Source organism: Aegilops tauschii, chromosome 4 (assembly GCF_002575655.3).
Source record: "Aegilops tauschii subsp. strangulata cultivar AL8/78 chromosome 4, Aet v6.0, whole genome shotgun sequence".
NCBI classification, from domain to species: domain Eukaryota; kingdom Viridiplantae; phylum Streptophyta; class Magnoliopsida; order Poales; family Poaceae; genus Aegilops; species Aegilops tauschii.
The window spans coordinates 182506937-182529648 of NC_053038.3; positions in this window are offsets into that span (position 1 = coordinate 182506937).

Here is a 22712-nt window from a genome sequence, read left to right on the forward strand (position 1 = left end):
CTGAACTCCCTGGTTGACCTCGCCTCGGCCATCATCGACCCCTACTACACGAAGATGAAGGAAGAGAGTAATAAGGACAAGAACGCCTGGCATAGTGTGTGGCATCAGAGACTGGATGAACAACCTGTTAAGTACGCGGCCACGGACGCGTACACAAGCTATGAGATGTATAGGCGGATTGTTGACATGAGGAACTATCTTCTTCCTGACCCAGACGAGGGATCGAGCCACATAGCAGTGGTGGGAGCGTCACAAGAAGTAGATGACTAGACGATCATTTCTCCTACTTTAGAATGCATGCAATTGTTTATTGAGGTGTGTGCGAATGATCTGTATAGTCACTTATTTAATTGGATGTTTATTTCAGTTATATATATATACATGTTATTCTACTGTAGACATAGCAATTCACAAGGTTTATTAGCAGCACTCGTCTGTGTTATTATTGGTCTTCGCACACATTTCTGATTACGGACCTGTTTGCCGCATATCACACACATCTTGTTTAGTTGAACCGTTTCCATTGTGTTGCCTAATCACACACAGTTCATCCCAGTGAACTGTATGCTGTATATTGCACACGCCTTCATCTGGTTGCCCATTTCTTTTGTTCCTCCTCATCCCAAACAGTTAATTAAGCTGAACCGCCCTGCATCGCACACACAACTAATTTCTGAACCATGTTTGATGCATCTATCATCGCAAACATTTTGCACCTTTTTGACGGGTTTTTTACACCACCGTTTCCGGTTATGGCATCGCACACAGTTTCGTCAAACGGCCTCTGATCGTAGTGTCGCGTTTGGACCATCCTGCAGTAGTGCAAGTTCACTTGATTACTTGCAACATGATTTCTCCCGTGACCTCAAGAACTAAAGTAACTACTCATAAATGAGAATTATGCTCAAGACGTAATGTTCCACCAAATAAACCATATAGTAATCAACTACAAGATGTAATCAACACTACTAGTCACCCACGGGCACCAATCTGTAGTTCCGGTACAAAGATTGAACACAAGAGATGAACTAGGGTTTGAGAGGAGATGGTGCTATTGAAGATGTTGATGGAGATTGCCCTCCCCAAGATGGGAGAGTTGTTGGTGATGATGATGATGATTTCCCCCTCCGAGAGGGAAGTTCCCCCGCGGAATTGCTCCACCAGAGGGCAAAAGTGCTCCTGCCCAAGCTCCGACTCGAGACGGCAGCGCTCCGTCCTGAAAGTCCTACCCTCATTTTTTCTAGGTTAAAATGACTTATATACCAGAAGATGGGCACCGGAGGTGGGCCGAGGGGAGCACAACCCACCAGGACACGCCTGGGCTCCCGGGCACGCCCAGGTGGGTTGTGCCCACCAGGCTAGCCCCCTCTGGTACTTATTGGCTCCAATATTTCTCATATATTCCGTAAAAATTCCGTGTGAAGTTTCAACTCATTTGGAGTTGTGTAGAATAGGTGGCCTGACATAGCTTTTCCAGGTCCAGATTTCCAACTGCCGGAATTCTCCCTCTTTGTGTGTACCTTGCATATTATGAGAGAAAAGACATTAGAATTACTCCAAAAAGCATTATTATGCATAAAAAAACTATAAATAATAGTAGGTAAACATGATGCAAAATGGACGTATCACGCCCAAGCCAGGCGTCGTAGCCTTCATTGGCGGGGCAATAGCGCAGCAGTTCCCACGCCATGAGCAGCGCCGCCAGCGCATTTGCTGGCCCACGGCGAGCATGAGAAGAAGAAGTTGTGGCCGGATTAAGAGAAGGAGTAGCGGTGTGTCTGGTGCGCTGCACAAACGGTGGCAGAGAGGAGTCCTGCTGCTCATGAGCAGCAAGGTTAGTGGCAGCGTTAGCCGCGGCAGAAACGAGGTTGCGGGGGGCAGCGCGGCCAACCGGCACTGTCACAGTGATGCGAGCTGCACGACGCTCGGCACGAACAAGGTGAGCGTAGGCCATGGGGACGATGGAGAGGAAGCGGAACGGAGCGAATGAGCTGTAGCACACCCCTACCTGGTGCGCCAAATGTCAGAATTGGGGCTCAGCAGACCCAAAGAAAGGTTCGAACACTGGGGTGTGCCTGAAGAACCTTGCTATGCTACTGCTTGCCGCTCACTGTCTCACGGTGATGCTCGGTCGTGTTCGTGCGAGAAGGGAGAGTGATCGGACATGGTAGTTTACCTAGGTTTGGGCCACCTTGCGGTGTAAAACCCTACTCCTACTTTGTGGTGGATTGCCTCGTGAGGAGGATGAAGATGAACTAGTACAATGGTGAGCTTCCTCTGGAGGGCTCGAGCGGTGGATCCGTCTCCCTCTCTATGGTGGAGTATAACCTATATATATACTGGCCCCGGTCCTCTTCCCTCGTGGCTTAGGCGGGAAGGGATACCACATCGGCCAAATTGGAAGGGGGACATGAGTACAACCTATCAAGACTAAATGTGATCTTCGTCTTCAAAGCTTCTGGTCATGACGCGCTTGGGGGCTCGATGATGACCTCTGTCCTGCCGAGCTCGTGGTCTTGGTATTGTTGCACCGAAGAGGCAAGCTTTGGGGATTCCTTGGGTACTCGCGTGCTGGCTTTGTCCTTCTAGCACCAAAGAGGAAACTGTCCTCGCCTATGCCCACTGGTGTCGTCTAGGTTCTAGTCGTCATGGCTCACATCACCGCACGCCTCGCGAGGTGAGTGCAAGCCTAGAAATGTCGGCTCCACGGGAGGCAGCCTTGGGGGGCACTCGTCAAGAGGTCTTGCTCGTGAAGTCCTGGTGCTGGGCCGCGCCGAGCCATTGGTGGAGCCACGGGCTGGGCCATAGGCATACGGGTCTGGGTACCCCCGATCCCAGAACCCCGACAAAAATGCATTTGGGATGATTTGGATGATAGTTGCATTGATTCTATTCAAAAACACAAACTTCTGCATCAAGTAGCGGAATTGTTACAATTTTCTGAAGCTTGATAAAATTCTAAATTTTCTACACATGATTGATATAGAAATTTCGCACATTGTCCTAGTTTTTCAGAATTTTTGCAGTGACAGAAGTATGGTCATTGTCTGAATTAGTACAGACTGGTCTGTTTTTGGCTGATTCTGTTTTCGTTGCATTGTTTGCTTGTTTTGATGAATCTATGGATTGTATCGGGGGATAAAAGCCACGCTGAAGTTGGAATACAGTACGTATAATGCAATAATAAAATATGAATGGGTTTACAACAGTACCGAAAGTAGTAATTTGCTTTGTTATACTAACGGATCTCACGAAGGTTTTTGTTGAGTTTTGTGTGCTAAATTTTTCATGTTTTGAGTGAGATCGCGATGGATGAAGAAATAACGAGTGGCAAGAGCCTAAGATTGGGGATGCTTGAGGCACCTCAAGGTAATATTCAAGGACGCCCAAGCATCTAAGCTTTGTGATTCCCAGAAGGCATCCCCTCTTTCTTCTACCAACTATCGGTAATTTTACTTGCAGATATATTTTTACTCATCACATGATATGAGTTCTGCTTGGAGCGTCATGTATTATATGAGGCTTTGCTTTGTTTGGTTTTTAGTTTGTCACAATCATCTTTGCTGGAACACCTTTTTGAGAAGGACACAAATTATTCCCGATTTGTTAGAATACTCTATGTGTTTCACTTATATCTTTTGAGCTATGCACTTCAGTTATATTTTTTAGAGCACGGCGGTGGTTTTATTTTAAAGAAATAGTTGCACTCTCATGCTTCACTGATATCTTTTTGAGAGCTGATAATATTAATGGCAATTAGTATGGGTTATGAAGTTTGTCTCAATATGATAGGTATTGAAGAGGGATATAATAAAAAACTTTCATGTAGATCACTGAATATGATAAGTTTGATTCCTTGCAATAGTTTTGCAATATAGCGGTGGTAATATGTGGGTTGTGCTAGTGAGTAATTGTGGTTTAGTAAGAATATTGGTGTTAAGGTTTGTGAGTCCCGAAGCATGCATGTATAGGCTCTTGTTATGTTATGAAGTTGGAACATGATTTATTATTGATTGTCTTCCTTATGAGTGGCGGTCGGGGACGAGCGATGATCTTTTCCTACCAATCTATCCCCCTAGGGGCATGCATAGTAGTACTTTGCTTTGAGGGCTACTAAACTTTTGTATGAAGTATGTGAGTTCTTTATGACTAATGCGGGTCCATGGATTATACGAACTCTCACCCTTCCGCAATTTTCGAGCCTCTTCAGTACCGTGCATTGCCCTTTATCACCTTGAGATGTGGTCCAAACCTCACCAGTGCATCCAAACCTCATGGTATGGTATTCTCTATCACACGTAAGCCTCCTTATATCTTCCTCAAAACAGCCACCATACCTATCTATTATGGCATTTCCATAGCCATTATGAGATATATTTGTATGCAACTTCCACCGTTATGTTATGATGACACAAATCATCATTGTCATACTGCTTTGCATGATCATATGACTGACATAGTATTTGTGGCTCAACCACCGTTCCTCATTTTTTGTACATGTTATGCTAGACCATGGCACCACCACAAGAAATATGGCAACTTGCGACCATCTATATTGGTAACTAAGTGCTCATTGTTTTTCATTTGTGACCTTTTCATGACCAAAAATAGTTGGTCAAAAGCTGGCCGTCCTTAATGAAACTTAACGACCTTCTTTGGGATAAGGTCGTGGAAGGTTATGATCGAAATAAAAGGTCGTTGGTTCTACGACCAATAGGTTTGGTCATTGGCAGCCTGCCCAGGCCACGTCGGATTCGACGTGGAAAAATTGCGACCAATTGAATTGGTCGTTGATTAGAGCCAGCCTGGTCCAATTAACTGTTCTACATGGGCCTAGCCCAGTATTATTAGTTTCCCTGTCAATTATGATCACCTACATGGGCCTGGCCCAACAATTCGGCATTTTGGAAGTGCAACTAATCGCCGAGTGGTTTTGGTAATTCATAAAAACATATATCTCATTGAACTTATGTCTATTCATGATAAATATTTCAGGATCTTCAATGATTGGCATGGCATGACATAGAGTGTGGACCGCTCAAAATGCTTAGGACAGGGATTGCCAAAAGCTCAAGACTCTTCATTTTTGTTTATGTGATCCAAGATCACATTGAGTCCATAGGAAAGCCAATACTATTAAAAGCGGATGAGGTGTTGCATAATGGTCTCCTTGCTCAGAGTGTTTAGCGATATTGCTCAAAAATCCTCAGCCACTTTCTCTTTCCAAATATGTAAAAACCCGAAACTCCAAACTCGGCCCACCGATATCTTCCATCCGGAGACACCCAGTTCATCTTGACATAGCCACTGCCAGACACCCTAACACTTCGGCCATACTGATACGGATCTCGGTCCCACCAAGATGGCCTTACTAATTGTCTATGACTTCTTGCATTCACTTCGGTCTCTTGGAGATGTTTCAATCGGTCCCACCAAGTTGTCTTGACAAATTCTCTGTTGCTCATTGCAGCACTTCGGTCCCATTGAGATGATGCAATCGGTGCCACCGAGATGAAGTTTGCCCTAAGCCCTAGCACCTGGGTCCAACCGAGTTGTTCCAGTCGGTCCCACGGAGATACCTGACGTTCATATTTTTGAACAGATTGGTGCCACCGAGTTTCCTAGTCGGTGCCACCGAGATGAGTCAAAAGTGTGTAACGGTTGATATATGTGGGGAGGCTATATATACCCTTACACCCCCTTCTTCTCATGGAGGAGAGCCATCAGAACGTGCCTACAGTTCCACCATTCATTTTCTGAGAAAGAACCACCTACTCATGTGTTGAGATCAAGAGATTCCATTCCAACCCTTAGAACCTTCACTTCTGGCCATCCCGAAGTTGCTTTCCACTCAAATCCTTCTTCAACCATAGTCAAATCTGTGAGAGAGAGTTGAGTGTTGGGGAGACTATCATTTCAAGCACAAGAGCAAGGAGTTCATCATCAACACACCGTCTATTACCTTTTGGAGAGTGGTGTCGCCTAGATTGTTTAGGTGTCGGTTGGGAGCCTCCGTCACGATGTGGACTGATAACCCACAAGTACAGGGGATTGCAACCGTTTTCGTGGGTAGAGTATTCAACCCAAATTTATAGATTCGACACAAGGGGGGCCAAAGAATATTTGTAAGTATTAGCAGTTGAGTTGTGAATTCAAACACACCTGGAGACTAGATATCTGCACAAGAGTGATCAGTTGCACAGTAGTATGATAGTTTGATAGTGATAGCAGTACTAGTAGCAGCAATACGAACGGTAATAGTAGCAGCAGTAATTTTGTAGCAGTTGTAATAGTAGAAGCAACCGTAGTAACTTGGAAAGATCAATATGTGAAAAGCTCGTAGGCATTGGAAGGGTGATTTCGTTGGATGATATTCATCAAATAACAGTCATAACGTAGGGCGACACGGAACTAGCTCCAGTTTGTCAATATAATGTAGTCATGTATTCCGTAAATAGTCATACGTGCTTATGGAAAAGAACTTGCATGACATCTTTTGTCCTACCCTCCCGCGGCAGCGGGGTCCATAAGGAAACTAAGGGATATTATGGCATCCCTTTCATAGAGAACCGCAACAAAGCATTAACACATAGTGAATATAAAACTCCTCAAACTACAGTAATCACCGGAAAGAATCCCAATTATTGTCATCTTGGGGTTTACGGAACATAACACGTAATAGGTACGTATAACTTGCAAGATCGGATCAAGAACATAGATATAATGGTGAATGCATAGATGGTTCAGATCTAAAATCAAGGCACTCGGGCTCTAGTGGCAAGCATTAAGCATAGCAAAGCATAGCAACATCAATCTCAAAACATAGTGGATACTAGTGATCAAGCCCTAAAAATACTAACTCGATTACATGATGAATCTCATCCAACCCCACACCGACCAGCGAGCCTATCAAGTAATTACTCACTCCCGGTGTTGAGCATCATGGAATTGGAGAAGGAGGATGGTTGATGATGATGAAGACGTTAGATCCCCCTCTCCGAAGACCAGAACGGACTCCAGATTTGGCTTGCCGATGAAGAATTGGAGGCGGCGAGTCCGTATCATAAAACGCGATGAAACTTGCTCTCGTATTTTTCTGGAAAATAGGATTTTATAGCGTCGAGATTAGGGTCAGTGGAGCCTTGTTCGCCCCACTACCCACTAGGGCACGCTAGAGGGGGGGCGCGCCCTGGTACCTAGTGGGCAGCGGCCCCCCTCTAGTGGGTCTTAGTTTCATTCATATCATGCAAATTAGAGTCCAAAACAAGAGCAAAAGCATTAGGAATAGTAGATACGATGGAGACGTATCAACTCCCCCAAGCTTAATCTACCGCTTGTCCTCAAGCAATTCAGTTGATAAACTGAAAGTGACAAAGAAAAACAGTTACAGATTCTTTGGTTCTTGTGTTCATATATATGCTTAAATAATACCTAGCTTTTCAGCAAAGATCATGACTAACCCTATAGACAATAACTCTTAGAAATTATATTCACTCATATCAATGGCATAATCAACTAGCAAGCAATTTTAAAATATCTCAAATGCCAACATTTAGTCAAAACAATCATGATATAATATGACAATATTGGTATCTCGCTAGCCCTTTCTGAGACCGCAAAACATAAATGCAGAGCACCTCCAAAGTTCAAGCAGCGACAAAACATGATTGATATGTCTCCGTCGTATCTACTTTTGCTAACACTTTTCCTCTTGTTTTGGACTCTAATTTGCATGATTTGAATGAAACTAACCCAGACTGACGCTATTTTCAGTAGAACTACCATTGTGTTGTTTTTGTACAGAGATAAAAGTTCTCGGATCGGAACGAAACTTTTTGGAGAATTTTTATACAATAAAAGAAAAATACAGGAGACAAGAACCACCGGAGGGGGCCCTGGGTGAGCACAACCCACCAGGGCACTCCCCCCTCAGGCGCGCCCAGGTGGGTTGTTCCCACCTGGTGGCCCCGCAAACCCTGAGTCCAACTCCATAAATACCTATTTTCTAGAAAAAATGAGGGAGGAAGAATTATCTCATTTCGTGATACGGAGCCGCTGCCACCTCCTGTTGTTCATCGGGAGGCCAGATCTGGAGTCCGTTTTGGGCTCCGGGGAGGGGGACCTTCGATCTTCATCATCACCAACCCTCCTTCATCGCCGATTCCATGATGCTACCCTCCGGGAGTGAGTAATTCCTTCGTAGGGTCGCTAGTCGGTGAGGAGTTGGTTGAGATTCATCATGTAATCGAGTTAGTTTTGTTAGGGCTTGATCCCTAGTATCCACTATGTTCTGAGATTAATGTTGATATGACTTTGCCATTCTTAATGCTTGTCACTTTGGGCCTGGGTGCCATGATTTCAGATCTTAACCGTTTATGTTATCACCATTATATCTATGTTCTAGATCCGATCTTGCAAGTTATATTCACCTATTAGGTGTTCTGATCCGTAAACCCCGAAGTAACGGTCGTAGGGATACTTTTTAGTGATGACCGTAGTTTGAGGAGTTCATGTATTCACTATGTGCTAATGCTTTGTTCCGGTTCTCTATTAAAGGGACGCCTTAATATCCCTTAGTTTCCATATGGACCCCGCTGCCACGGGAGGGTAGGACAAAAGATGTCATGCAATTTCTTTCCATAAGCATGTATGACTATTTACATAATATATGCCTACATTATATTTATGAATTGGAGCAAATTTTGCATCGCCCTAGGTTATGACTGTTATATGATGAATATCATCCAACGAATCCACCGATTCAATGCCTACAAATTTCTTTTATATTGTTCTTGCTAGGTTACTACTGCTATTGTTACCGTCACACTTGCTACAAAATCATTGCTATCACTGTTACCGTTACTATTGATGTTACTACTACTATCAAAAACATCATACTACTTTGCTACTAATCACTTTTCACAGATAATTAGTCTCCAGGTGTGGTTGAATTGACTCAACTACTAATACTTGCAAATATTCGTTGGCTCCCCTGGTGTCGAATCAATATAATTGGGTTGAATACTCTACCCTCGAAAACTATTGCGATCCCCTATACTTCTAGGTTATCAAGACCTTTTTCTGGCGCCATTGCCGGGGAGCATAGCTATATTTGTTGAGTCACTTGGGATTATTATCAATTTATCACTATGAAGAATCTGAAGGATACCAAGACTAAGATATTTCCCTCTAAGATGAGGGGAGGTAAGGAACTGCCATCTAGGTCTGCACTTGATTCATCATATATTTTGAATAAACATGCAACACCACCACATGTTATTAATTCTGATATGTCGCAAGTTATTGGCGATGCCACTTCTGCTATGGATAATGCTTATGATGATGCTAGTACCTTGCTTGATGATAATGTGCCACTAGGTGAATTTCTTGACGAACAAATTGCTAGAGCTAAAGTTATTGAGAATGCTAAAACTGATGAAATCGTTGAATCTGAAAATCTTGAGACACCTATTAGACCTAGTCCTCCTAGATATGAATTCCCTAAGATACTAGAAGGATGTGTTATGGATGAGGAGACAACTAGAGACTTTCTTGCTTGCAATGATAGGGATGATCTTAAGAAATTATTATGCAAACTGAAGGAGAAATCTTTGAATGCTAGAATGAAATGTGATCCTAAGTTTGCTATTTCACCTATCTTTGTCGATGATAAGGATTATGATTTCTCTGTCAACCTAGAGTTAATTACTTTGGTTGAATCTGATCCTTTCCATGGTTATGAAACTGAAATTGTTGTGGCACATCTTACTAAGCTAAATTATATAGCCACCCTATTTGCCCATGATGAGAAAATTTGCTACTATTATATTATCAAGTTATTTCCGTTCTCATTAAAGGGTGATGCTAAGACTTGGTATAATACTTTTGCTCCTGGTCGTGTGCGTAGGCCCCATGATATGATTTACTACTTCTCTAAAAAATATTTTCCTACTCATAGGAAACAAGCTGCCTTACAGGAAATATTTAACTTTGTGCAAACTGAAGAAGAGAGTCTCCCACAAGCTTGGGGGAGGCTTCTCCAATTGCTGAATGATTTTCCTGATCATCCTCTTAAGAAAAACGAAATACTTGATATCTTCTATAATGGACTAACCGATGCTTCTAGGGATTTTCTAGATCATTGTGTTGGTTGTGTTTTCAGGGAGCAAACTGTTGAACAAGCTGAGGAATTATTGAATAACATATTGAAAAATTATGATGATTGGACTCTTCTTGAACCACCACCTAAACCCACTACGAAAAAGAGTTGTATCTTATATCTCAGTCCTGAAGATATGCAGGAGGCAAAGAAATGTATGAAGGAAAAGGGTATTAAATCCGAGCATGTCAAAAATTTACCTCCTATTGAAGAAATACATGGGCTTGATACACCACCACCTAAGGTGGTAGAGGTAAACTCTCTAATGAAATTTAATGATAATGACAATCCTTACAATATGCATCCTAGTTAATGCCTTTACGAGTTTCATAACTAAATTAGAAAACAAGATCACTTCAATGCAAATGTTGTGAAACAATTGAAATATAATTCTGATATGATTGCTCGCTTGAGTGACTTGTTATTTAGGATCTCAAATGATTTTAGAGGTGGCGGAAAACATGCTTCTATGGTTCAAACCCAACTAGAACAAGGTTGTAAATCTCAAAGAGAATTCCCTGATGAAATGAATAATAATATCAATGTTCGTGATGTTAGAGTAATGACTAGAGGAGATAGAATGACTCAAGAACCACTCTATCCCGATGGACACCCAAAAAGAACTGAACAAGACTCTCAAAGAATCAACACTGATGCACCTAGTCCTTCCAAAAAGATGTAGAAAAAGAAAAATGATAGGACTTTGCATGCTTCTAGTGAACCTGAGATAGAAAAACCTCCTGAAGCTAATAAAGATATTTCTATTTCTGATGCTGAAACTCAATCTGGTAATGAACATTCACCTAGTGATAATGAAAAAGATAACGATGATGTTCATGAAGACACTCAACCAAACAATAAAGAACCAGATAATGATGTTGAAATTGAACCGGTTGTTGATCTTGATAACCCACAACCTAAAGATAAAAGATATGATAAAAGATACTTTGTTGCTAGGAAATATGGAAGGGAAAGAGAACCATGGGTTCAAAAACCCGTGCCCTTTCCACCTAAATCAACTCAGAAGAAAGATGATGAAGAAACTGAACGCTTTGCTGAAATGATTAGCCAGTCTTTTTGCGTACTCGCTAGACTGATATTTTAAAGATGGCCCCCTATGCAAAGTATATGAAACACATCATCACTAGTAAAAGGAAAATAGCTAAAGCTGAAATCTCCACCATCCTTGCTAACTATTCTTTTGAGGATGGAGTACCAAAAAACATGGAGATCTGGGAATACCAACTATACCTTGCTCTATCAAAAGAAACTATGTGAAAACTGCTTTATGTGATTTAGGAGCTGGTGTTAGTGTTATGCCTTTCTCTTTATACAAAAGACTTGGTTTGAATAAACTCACACCTACTAAAATATCTTTGCAAATGGCTGATAAATCAACTGCCATACCTATCGGTATTTTTGAGGATGTGCCCGTTGTTGTTCCAAATGTTACCATCTTAACTGACTTTGTTGTACTTGAGATGCCCGAGGATGACAACATGTCGATTATCCTTGGTAGACTCTTTTTGAATACTGCAGGGGCTGTTATTGATTTCAATAAAAGCAAGGTCACTTTCCATATCAATGGTAACGAGCATATGGTGCACTTTTTGAAGAAACAATTCCAAGTGAATGGTATAAATGTTAATGAAAAACCTCCGACACTCACTATTGGAAGTTTTCAACTACCTCTACCTACTGCCAAAAAGAAATATGATATACTTGTTGTTGCGGATATGCATATTCCTGTTGAGGTAACTTAGTGTTTTACGAAAGTTCTTCGGTTTCATGCTAATCAAAGGTGGTTGTTAATAAGACTTGATCAACCTTATGAATGGATCACTTTTGACAAGTATGAAGTTGATGAATCTTGTAGGCACAACCTTCCGTCCTTGCCTTTTATTTTCTGTTTTTCTTAGTTAAATAAAATAAAATGCCATGTTTATCCTGTTTTCCGGAATTTCCGTCCAATAAAAAATGACCCAAAAATAAAAGTTCTCGGGATGTCCTGAAAATTTAATACGATTTTTTTCTGAATATTTCTGAATTTTTAGTGCAAATAACATCAGAGAGGGTGCACCGGGTGGGCACAACACACCTGGGTGCACCCTGGTGGGTTGTGGTCCCCACGTACCCCCTCAGTTATCTCTTTAGCCCATGTCATCACCTACCTCCAGAAAAAATTCACCATTGCTCTCTCCTCGTGTTCTTGCTCTCAAACCCGCGGATTTCGATCTATTTGCTCGAAGCTTCATTTGCAAAACTGTTTTGGGGAATTGCTACTTGGTATGTGACTCCTCCATTGGTCCAATTAGTTTTTGTTTTAGTGGATTATATTTTGAATAATTAGATGCTCTTGGCGCTGGTGTAGATGAGCTTGCCTGTTGAATTCTTAGAGTTATAAGTAGTTTCAATGCTCAATATAGCCTATACGCATGCTTATGAGTTGCTATCAATCTTGTGAAGTTTTTTTTAGAGAAAATTTTGTGTACTAAAAATTTCAGAATTTTTTTCATAGGAATAAGATGAGTTTCTTTAGGGGTTCTTCATGGAGGAATTCTTCAGAGGCATCATCTAGTAGTTTCTTGGTGCGTCGTTCTTATATTGAACCTAGCGCAAGTTCGCTACGGGAAGCGACTACCAAATCCTGCCTATGGCCATGCAACAATTTTATGGTGAGAGCAGGTATTAAAGAAGAATTTCAGCAATATGTTCACAACGCCAAGCTCGGTCCCGACATGGAAGATAAGTGCAACCAACATCTCAGCCTCACAAATCATTTACTAAAGAATTTACATTTCATCCTTGTGAGTGTAGAGTATTGTTTAAACTATATGATAATCCATTTACCACACCTCTAGAGAGATTTGCTAACCATTGCAAAATTCCATTTTGGGGTTCACTCGATGAACCACCAAGATCTGAGTACAAGACATTCTTGACTAGCCTTTGCTTTGGTGATACTAGAGGGGTGACACAATGTCAAATAAAGAGCATTAATTTCCCATCAATTCAGTACTTTGCACTCTTTAATAGCAAATGCATCGTAGGCATATAGGATTGTAGCATACTTTGTGCTCCAGACATGAGTCTTTTACAAACTGCTCTCACCGGTAATAAATGTTATAACCTTGGAGCGATTGTTGCACAAAGACTGCAACGCAACGCTGGCAGTGGAGATTATTATGGTGGGATTTATGCCTCATGCCTAGCAAGGGGGCTGGGCGTATCACCTTGGCCTAATGACCCTATCCTACCCACCTAGTACTTAGACTTTGAGGCCATGAAGCACCATAAGTTCCTTAAGGGCGACTACTGATTATATTTATAACCTGCTGTATAATAGAACTTTTGTGGTGCACACCTTTTTGCCTGCTCCTGGTTTATTTGATTATCACACCAAGGGAAGATATTACGTTCTTGAGAGCGAGGCCCGCGCGCACAACGTAGAGGTTGTAGCAGCTCGGCGGGTTGAGGAGGCTGCACCTAGAGCCTCCGTGAGTTATCACTCTGATTATTACCCAGGCTACTGATGGTGATTACCAAGTTAGGCCAAAAGCCTAAGCTTGGGGGAGTACGTATTTCCACCGACATTAGATTCATGGTCACACAATTCATTCCAGTTGTCGGTGTCCACACTTTTTCATTGTATTATCCATCTTAGATTTATTTTTCTCGCTTTCTTCTTGTGTGTTTGAAAAACTTAAAGAAAACCCAAAAATATTTCCTGCTTCTTTTCGGTATTTCTTTCTAAGTTTGATTAGTTGTAGTATTAAAAGAAAAACCAAAAAGATTTCTTGATTCTTCTTCTTGCTTGTTGGGAGCTTTCCCGTGTAAATAGTTTTCTCTTTTTTGTTTTTCCTACTTTAATTTGCTTTCTTCTAGAAAAACTAAAAACTCCAAAAATGTTTGAGTGTGTTTCTCTGAATTTATTTTCTGTTTATTGAGTCATACCAAGTAGAAGACCACGATGAAAATGTTGAGTGGCTCTCATTTGCATTATTGTTGATCTGACAAGAGCCCAAATTACCTTGTCTTCCCTTTTTGAATAAAATGTTTGCAGATTCCAGCTTAGTCCACGGCACTCTTGCACTATTACTATTTTCAAATTGTTCGGTCGTGTAAGTGAAAGGCAATAATGACGATATTTGGTGAACTGGCTATGGTAGAAAGAAATCGGTATGAACTCAACTTGTTTTTTTTTGTAAATATGTTTAGTACTACAGGAATTAGGCATTTTGCCTTCTGCCATGGCTGACGGTGATACCTCTCCAACGTATCTATAATTTTTGATTGCTCCATGCTATATTATCTACTGTTTTGGACATTATTGGGCTTTATTATTCACTTTTATATTATTTTTGGGACTAACCTATTAACCGGAGGCCCAGCCCAAAATTGCTGTTTTTTGCCTATTTCAGAGTTTCGCAGAAAAGGAATATCAAACGGAGTCCAAACGGAATGAAACCTTCGGGAACATGATTTTTAGGAAGATTATGATCCGAGAGACTTGGACCCTACATCAAGAAATAAAAGAGGAGGCCACGAGGTAGGGGCGCGCCCACCCCCCCCCCCCCCAGGGCGCGCCCTCCACCCTCGTGGGCCCCCTATTGTGTAACACCCATGATGCGGCTATATCTCCCACGTGTCGAGGCACGAATTAGAGGCATAACCGCATTGTAGGTTTTGTCGCAAGAGGGGTCATCTTCACACAATCCCATGTAATGAACAAGAATGGGATAAAGAGAGTTGGCTTACAATCGCCACTTCACACAATACTTAAATAAATCATACAACAATCAGAGTACACACATAGACCAACTACGGTCAAAGCCAAAAGAAAAGAAGATAACCCAACTGCTAGAGCCCCAATCGTCCCAACTGGGCTCCACTACTGATCAACAGGAAACGAAACATAGTAACGAGCAAGGTCCTTGTCGAACTCCCACTTCAGCTTAGTTGCGTCACATGCACTGGTATCATCGGCACCTGCAACTGTTTGGAAGTATCTGGTGAGTCACGAGGACTCAGCAATCTCACACCCGCGAGATCAAGACTATTTAAGCTTATGGGTAGGAAAGGGTAGTGAGATGGAGGTGCAGCAAGCAATAACATATATGGTGGCTAACATACGCAAATAAGAGCGAGAAGAGGAGCAACGCAACGGTCGCGAAGCTAGAAATGATCAAGAAGTGATCCTGAAACTACTTACGTTCATACATAACCCAAACCGTGTTCACTTCCCGGACTCCGCCGAAAAGAAACCATCACGGCTACACACACGGTTGATGTATTTTAATTAAGTCAAGTGTCAAGTTCTCTACAACCGGACATTAACAAATTCCCATCCGCCTCATAACCGCGGGCACGGCTTTCGAAAGATAATACCCTGCAGGGGTGTCCCAACTTAGCCCATTATAAGCTCTCATGGTCAATGAAGGATATTCCTTCTCCCAGGAGGACCCGATCAGACTCGGAATCCCGGTTACAAGACATTTCGACAATGGTAAAACAAGTCCAGCAAGACCACCCGAATGTGCCGACAAATCCCGATAGGAGGTGCACATATCTCGTTCTCAGGGCACACCGGATGAGCAGTCCATACAACTAAAACCAGGCCTCAAGTTTGCCCGAGGTGGCGCTGCAAAGGGCTCTAGTTTGGACCAACACTCGGAGGAGCACTGGCACGGGGGGTTAAAATAAAGATGACCCTTGAGTCTGCAGAACCCAAGGGAAAAAGGCTTAGGTGGCAAATGTTAAAACCAAGGTTGGGCCTTGCTGGAGGAGTTTTATTCAAAGCGAACTGTCAAGGGGGTCCCATAAACACCCAACCGCGTAAGGAACGCAAAAATCAAGGAATATAACACCGGTATGACGGAAACTAGGGCGACAACAGTGGAACAAAACACCAGGCATAAGGCCGAGCCTTCCACCCTTTACCAAGTATATAGATGCATTAATTAAGATAAGAGATATTGTGATATCCCAACATATCCATGTTCCAACATGGAACAAACTTCATCTTCACCTGCAACTAGCAACGCTATAAGAGGGGCTGAGCAAAAGCGGTAACATAGCCAAACAATGGTTTGCTAGGAATGGTGGGTTAGAGGCTTGACATGGCAATATTGGAGGCATGATATAGCAAGTGGTAGGTAGCGCGGCATAGCAATAGAGCAAACAACTAGCAAGCAAAGATAGAAGTGATTTCGAGGGTATGGCCATCTTGCCTGAAATCCCGCTAGGAAGAAGAACAAGTCCATGAAGAAGACAAACAGATGTAGTCGAACGAATCCTCACAACTCCGGAACAAAACCGAAGCGAACGAGAGAAGCAAGCCGGAAAGAAACAAACAACATAGTAAAAAACCACCACATACACATGGCATGATGCACAAACAAGTATGATGCATGTCCGATTTAATGAGGCATGGCATGCAAAGTGCATAAACAATACTACAAATTAAGTGGAGCTCAATATGCAATGAGTTGCATATTGACGAAACACCACATCAATTATTTAGTTCTCTCTCATTTATGTACCCAACAATATTAAATGTTGTTAAACATGGCAAGGGGTGAAGCATATGAAAAGTACCTATTTAGGCAAGTTTAAATGAGGCCGGAATATTAAACAACAATTCCAGAAAAATCCACATATGCGTATTTTGAATTCGCTACTGTTCTGCCATAAACACAATTTTAGTGTTATTAAACAGTAACACAAAGTGCACCATGTTAATCTATGCATTTTTCCACCCCATTTACATATAAAGTTTATTAAATTTGGAGCTACGGTTATTTAGCATGGCATTTACGCAAAATTAAACAAACAGCAAGGTTAAACATTTTTAACATGGATGAAAGTCACATATTATGAAACTAGACAGAATTATAAGCATTTTACATGTTTAAAACATTTTAAACCGATGCACGGTTATTGAGTTATTATATGCATGATGTGCAAGGACTTTTCTGTAAAACAGTAAATCTCTGGATAATAGACAAATTCGCAGGCAGGAAAAAAAACGTGCACTGGGCTGAATCTGGATCTGGGCGAGGGTTGCTCACATTGGGCCAAGCCCAGCTGAGCTTGGAGGCATGTCGCGGTCTACGCGGGTGAGGAAGGCGCGGTCAACGGAGCGGGCTGAACCGAGCGGGACTTGGCGCTGCGGTCATCGTCCGCGCGGGGTTGCACGCAGAAGCAGGGGAGGTCGGCGATGGACTTGGCGGTCTCCGGTGGGGCGGCGCGGCGACCTGGAGCCAGGGACGAGGCCGGGGTGCAGGGACTCACCGGATCTGGCAGAGACGGCAACGAACGGAGCAAGGGAGGTCGATGCGGTCACGTGCAGGCAAGCAGGAAGCAGAGGAGGTTCGAGCGTCCTCCTGACACAGAGGATGGCGGCGCTGTTCATCGATGAAGAAGACAGACGGCACGACGGGGCTTGCGGTTGGAGACGCGACGAGGTAGGGGAAGCACTGGACTTGCCGGATCTTGCGGCGGCAGGGGGCGAAGGCAGCCCAAGGCGCAGGTGCTCGCTGCTGAAGGTGCGGGACTTGCGGAGCTTGGATGCGGGGCTCCGGTGACGCTGGAAAGGTGAGGGAGGCCGGAGTTGGGCGTATTCGGGTGAGGAAGGCCTTGGGCGACCCGAGGCGCAACGGATCCAGGAGACGGGACGGTGGTGAAGCTCCAAGGCCCTGGCGTTCCTATGAACCAGAGAAGAGGGAGACATCACGCTCAGAGAAGAGAAGAACCAGGGGAAGGGAGAGCAAGGAAATGAGGGGGCGCAATGAGCAATTCCTGCTGATGCTCGGCGTCAAGGTTCGCCGGCCTGGAGTAATTGCTGGCTTGCTGCGGCGGTGCTCGTAACTCCGACGAGGTGCGAGCAGACGAGGTGCACGGGAGGAGCGGGGCTCTGCTCGTGGGAGGCTAGGAGCGAGGCTGCGGTGGATTAGCTGGATCTGAAAACGAGGAAGGAAGGAGGCTGGTTGGCTCGATGTGGAATTCGAGGAGGATTTTTTGAGAGGGTGGCGGCGGCGGGTGAGGGATTGGATGGATGGGACAGCTTGCCTAAAATCTAGGGTTAGGCTGCTTATATAGCATGGAGAGGGGTTTGGAGCTCTCCGATTTAGACCGGACGGCTCCGGGATAATTATGTTACGGAGTCCAACAAAGAAAACGGTGATGTTTTATAGATGTTTGGTGATGATCTGGACCCAATGGTGATGACTGAGCGGGTCGGGTTCGGGTTAGTTTCGGACGCGCACGCGAGGGGTCTATGCACTGTGGAGAAAGATTAAGCGGCCAGACGAGAGGGACTCGAAAAACCCGGTTGGTCTCGGAACGGTCAACAAAGGCAAGGGATTTGATGAGCTCAGAAAAGAGAGAGAAGAGAGCGGTCCGATTGATCAGAGAGAAGGTCAACCGAGAAATGGAAGAAGCGGCAACTACGAGCGGATGCAAGTTTTATGAAAACATGAGAATGCAATGCTCATGATGACATGATGAATGCAACAAGCAAATAAAACACACGGCAACAACGAAAAACAAGGAAGGCATCTGGAGCGTCGGTCTTGGGGCGTTACAACACTCCACCACTACAAGAGGATCTCGTCCCGAGATCTAGGGATGGCACCGGAGAGAAACGGAAGAGGAATAGGTAAAACAAAGTTGCTTCTTGACAAATGAGAGAAACCACGAACCTTGAGAGGTTGAACAAATTGAAAGAAAAACATACAATGGAGATGAACAAGATTGCAAACATTCCGTTAGACAAGAGGAACAAGCAAAATTATGAGAACCTTGTAGGTTGAAAGACATGAAGCAAGAGCTCAACAAAATAAAAGAATATGATCACACCGGTATAACGAGATAGCCAAGGAATAAGAATGACGTAATTTTGACAGCACTCCGGTTGAACATGGAATGAATAGAACAATAACTTGATGAGATGGGAAGATACTTGACGAGAGCAACAACACAATGCTTCCGGAACAAAAGAACGAATGGAATGAAAAGAACGGAGAAGACAATAACATCTTCTACCTCAAATGAATTTGATATAGCATCCTTAAAAAGAAGGATAGAACGGAGTTGTTGAAGAATCAACAACGAAAAGAACAAGCTTGTTGAGGGCTTATGGAAAAAACTTCTCAACACTTGAGGATAAATCCTACCACAAACGGAAACAATTGCTTGCATTAGATCGACGAGAAGATGAAAAACTTCTTCCGCCGAGAGGATAGAAGAAAACATGGATCATAGATAAGCACCACAATAGCAACATTCCTTAGGAAAGGCTTTAGGTGCAATTTATACCAAGATAACCTCTAACGAAGAAATTGATTGGTTGAAATGAAGTCCTGAATGAATTGAAAATGATGGATTTAAGATATCTCATTCCTGACAAGTTGCGAATCATGAAACACGAAGGGAAATTGTCAAGAATGACATAACACCACCTCAAAAGATAAGGAAGAAAGAATTGCACTTTGGAATGCAGGAAGAAGAATATTTGAGCTCTTCCAACAAGAATCTTGAGAACACTTCCAGAATGAATTAAATCCTTGATGAACCACCATGAAGAACTCCGGTAATAAAAGGATGATAGAAAGAAAGAGAAGTTGAAAACACAAGGTGAAGCCTTGCAGTGATAAGATGAAGCTTCAGGACGATATAATGAGAAAACTTTGTACTCCGGAAAAGAAAAGATGAAGCATATCGAACCGAGAATGTGATATGATGAAAAAACTCTGGAAAGAAGAGATGAACAACTTAGAACTAAGAAATTGATACCATTACAAACTTTGGAAGAAGGAATTAATCACTTGGATGAAACAAGTACAAGAATTATGTTATGCTTATCCTTCACCAATTTAGATTGATGACAAGCAACGGATTTGGCATACTACTTATTCTCGTATAAAGGATTAAGAGAGATATAGCGTAAACTTGAGAAAAGTCGTCAACGATCCGCCGGCAGGATTTGGAAGGAACGAATGAATTGATATGATAACAACGGAAGAGAACTCTTGAACGAACCACCGTAAGGATTAAAAGAACGAACGAAAAAAACACATCACCAGGAGAATTGGAAAACGAACGAAGATGCTTGAGAGAATTTTGATACAAGTGAACGCAGAGATCCCGAGCTGATTAGATAATACTTGAATGATGCACTGGTAAGATTTGGAGAACAAGAGCTGAAAGCTGGAATGAATAATTCTGAGATGATGGGCTTCGGAGAATCAAACTGAAAAGACTCCTGCAATGCTCCGGATGGGTGAAAAGAATTCTCATAATCAAAAACAATTATGAGAGGATGGCATCAAGCTAGAACCATGAATCTTGAAGAGAATGGAGCAAGATTTAAGAGAAACTCTTCTTCGGTCTTCAAATGTTGAGAATGATGATGAGAAACACCACCATGAATTGTTGAGATACTCCAGGATGAAAATTAGAAAGGTTGAACCAACAATGAAAAGAATTTGAAAGATCTTGGAGAAAGACATATGACTGATGATAACCCATTCTTACGTCAAACTTTGAAAAGAATTTTAGAAGCTCCGGGAAAATTAGAAGAGTCAGGTAAGATCCTGGGAAAAGACCTATGGGTTAGGGCCCACTCAAAAGATACATTGTTGAACGATTTAAAAGAGGGATTGCACCGGTTCAATTAAATGGCTTGAGTAAGGTAAGACCTCGAAATAGCTTGAACAGATCTTGAATGAAAAGACAAGCCTTCTAAAATATCTTCAGCACTCCGGAACAATTGAATAGCGAGAAGTGGATGATTAAGAGGTGCACCGGCATGAGAAAACATTTGAAACAAGGAAAGATATGATCGACAAAGCTTGAATTGAATCCACCGGAGAAGAAAAGAATGAAGAATGATAAACTTGAAGGTCCGTTAGTATCGTCCTGAGAATCACCGGATAAGAACATTGACAGAAAAGAATGGAGAGACTTCGCATCAATAAAAAGGATACTTGGTTAAGAAATCTGAGTCCTTGAAGAAAAGGGTGGGAGGGTGGGAAAAACAAAGGCAACTTGTAGCATATGGAACAAACAACATTGGGAAAACTGAGAGGTGATCTTGCGAATGTTGAAATGATTGGATCCACTTGAAGAGAAGCACGTCGGTTGGAAAGGAATTAACATGGCAACCTCGATGATCAAGAAGGATTAGTATTCACATAGAAATATGAGAACACCGTTTAGGGAAGGTATGGAATCAACACTTCGCATTGAAGCAACTCAAATACCACAAAAACAAAACAACAACAAAGGATTTGGCTTGCAGAATAAGCCAGAAACAAACATATGATAGAGATTTCGCCCAAAGTGTTCGTGATGAGGCCCCACGGGCATGACGTACAGCGGACGTCATGAATGACAAACAAGACGTCCCCGAATCGGCATAGCCAAGGATTCTTTAAGACACCTCGCGACCATTGTAAATCGATCGTGAAAATCGAACCACTAGACGTTGGACCCCAATCTCAAATCATACATCCGTCGAAAAGATATTCTAGGAGCTACTTGAATTCCCACTTATAAACTCCCGAAACTTTCTGGTTATGCAATCAGGTGTTCGGGATACAGGGGTCACAATATATCTCACCCAAACTAACAATACCTAGATCCAGCTGTATCCATCCTTCAACAAATAACCAAGAAACCTTCGGAAATCATTTACCTCAACCTTCAAAAAGCATCCGTTATGCGAGTTATGGCAATACTCCCGAACTCCCGCCCAGTACTGGGTGGCGTCGAGGTGAGCTCACCAACAACTGCATAAACGAGATTTTCGATGTCGGCGAAAAAAACTAAGGTATTCCAGAACTGCAACGATAAAATTGTGACGACAACACCTCGGAGCTCAACTCCCCGGGACACTGCCACAACCCCTAAATGTCAGGAGGCACCAAGAACAATGTTCTCGTCACAAGAATATCGGAAGATCACAAGATACCCGCGTGATCCTAAAATTTTTTTTGTGAAATTTGAGGAGAGGAAAGTCAAAACATCTACGTCAGGGGACCTCACCAGAGCGACGAAGGGACCGAGGAGTGAAAGAATCCTACTCTCCGATATATATATATAATCCTAAGACTCAAAACAATTTTTTTGTTCTAGACTCAACAACGTCAGCAATTCGATCAAGCAGGGGGCTCCTAAGTCGGGATGGCTCTGATTACCAACTTGTAACACCCACGATGCGGCTATATCTCCCACATGTCGAGGCACGACTTAGAGGCATAACCGCATTGTAGGTTTTGTCGCAGGAAGGGTCATCTTCACACAATTCCATGTAATGAACAAGAATGGGATAAAGAGAGTTGGCTTACAATCGCCACTTCACACAATACTTAAATAAATCATACATCAATCAGAGTACACACGTAGACCGACTACGGTCAAAGCGAAAAGAAAAGAAGATAACCCAACTGCTAGATCCCCGATCGTCCCAACTGGGCTCCACTACTGATCAACAGGAAACAAAACATAGTAACGACCAAGGTCCTCGTCGAACTCCCACTTGAGCTTAGTT